The following is a 2,329-nucleotide window of genomic DNA, read 5'->3' on the forward strand; positions in this document are numbered from 1 at the left end:
GAGCCTAGGACACTTCATTGGGAGTTGAATGCTCTATCCCCTGAGCCACCGAGACTCGTGTAAAAGTGTTTACTGGATTTTAAATTAACAAAAATGCAAACTTGATTGCAAAACTTTGACATGGGGGAATGATGTTTGAGTTGTATCACCGGAACAGCTGCATGGATGTAATTATTTTCTCTAGCATCTAATACCAATTATCTAATTAAAAATCTTTTTACAAAGGATTTTTCAATTAATAAATTGGATTACATTTTCCCTTGTAAAATATAAAAGTGATAAAACGATTCAAACAAGATGAAATGAATGAAAAAATAATTTAGAAAATGAAACTATTAAGCTTTGAGTGCTTTATTTGTCATACTACCTTATGAACAGACAGGGGAAAAAAATCGTTATCTTAAAACCTCACATCAAAGCTATTCAATTACCCGTTGTGGCGGCAGCACTTGCAACCACCTCTGTGTGGTAGCGCTACCTATAGACTGATTTGCCACGGTTGGAAAGTGAGGTTAGAGAGAAAATATTTGTCATGAACACGGTCCAAGAAAAACATTCTACCGGTCGGTTCCTAAAGTAGCACGCGTGTTTTTCCGGGAGTTGTAAGTCATTGAGGTTGTGAATATGTATTAATGTTTAATTATAATGTGTAAGTGTAAACCTGTTAATTACAAATAAATGTATGTCCTGTGAAGTATAACTTATTGATTCGAGACACTCGACACCCGTTATTGTTGCCTTCAATTTACTTTTGCAAGAAACTTAACAGGGATATTAGAAGACTTATTAGTCTCTCAGAAACAGTCTAGCAATATCCTCAACATACAAAGGTGAGTCTCTCACCTGCAATTAAAGGGAAAAATTCCTGGGGGAAAAGTTGGCCGGTGGTAGGGAAGAAGGTCGTAAAGCGGGAATAATCTGAAGCGGGAGTCTTGAAAATTAGATAAGCAAAGGGAAGCTATAACCCTTAATCTTCATCGGAGAAGACCGACGAGAAGACGATAGGGGTTGCGGGGGTGGAGTTTAGTACTCCCCCGCGACTCTCAACTTCTCGTCACGACTTCTGAAGACGCTTCCTCTGCCCACATGTGAGCGTTTCACTGCTATGCTTCTGAGGTCATTAGGTCACGTGAGAGAAGATGCACGTGCACTGTAACTCTAAAATAAAAAGAAGAGAAGAAGGAAGGTGGTTTTTTGGAAAGTTTTTCGTACAAAATGCTTATTAGTTTACTTCGGACAACTTCTTTGATGCAAGATTTAAAAATAGCGATATGATGAAATACATATATAAAAGTATCCGTACGTGACAATGGACATTTATGAGTTGCATTGCACTGGATTAAAGTCAATGACCTCATTTTTTTTTTTTTTTTACACCAAAGGCAAGTAAATAATTTTCTACTCGAAGATCTGCAAGTTAATCATTTTTTTTAAAAGACATTATTAAACTAAATTACTCCCACAAGAGCAAGTTGTCATACAAAGGGTCACGGTGAAATAAGCTCCACAATTTCGAAACCATCTTCGTGATGGTGGCAATGTGGTCAGTATTGCGTACCGGTCGTTTTTACGTCCCCGACCATCTGGTACCTATCCATCTGAAAGTGCGTGATTTTTAGGTCATCTCGAAGATATAACCCTTATGTTCTGCAATGCACGTTCAGTGCTGGCACCAGTGTACTCTATCGGCTCAATAAGTATTGTATAAGCTGAAACTATTTACCAGGAATTTTAAAAGCTTATTAAAAGCAACTGAGTAGGTGACACAAACTCATTAACCTTAACATAAGTAACTTTTTTTATGTTTATAGCTAGAGTCGTGAAAAAGGTTTCTATGCTTTGAAACTTGGCTTTAAACCAATACTTATTTAAAAAATATTCGCAAATTTAAAAAAAACAACTTAAAATTGAAAAAAGATCATAATAATAAAATGAAATAAGGAAAAGATATAATAATAAAATAGAGTAAGGAAAAGATATAATCTCGTCACCAGCTCACACGATTCAAAATGAAGAATAAAACAAAGAAAAATAATAGACATATGGAAAAAAAAGGGGGGGGGGAATAATAAGTAAAAAAATAACAAACAACAGTTCAAAAAAAAAAGGGATTAAATTTTATTTAAAAAGCCGGAAAAAACCCGGAAAAAAAAGATATAATCTTTTCTTCAGCCCACACGATTATATCCGCAAAACAGAGTGCTTTCTGATATTGTATCAATAAAGTCAAAGCAAAATATATTAATATAATAGTGTGAGGAGCTCTCAAATTTATTTATTTATTTTTTTTATATAAAAATATCAACAAATAATCTATATATATAGTTGA

This window comes from Parasteatoda tepidariorum, chromosome 1 (assembly GCF_043381705.1).
Source record: "Parasteatoda tepidariorum isolate YZ-2023 chromosome 1, CAS_Ptep_4.0, whole genome shotgun sequence".
In the NCBI taxonomy this organism is placed as follows: Eukaryota; Metazoa; Arthropoda; class Arachnida; order Araneae; family Theridiidae; genus Parasteatoda; species Parasteatoda tepidariorum.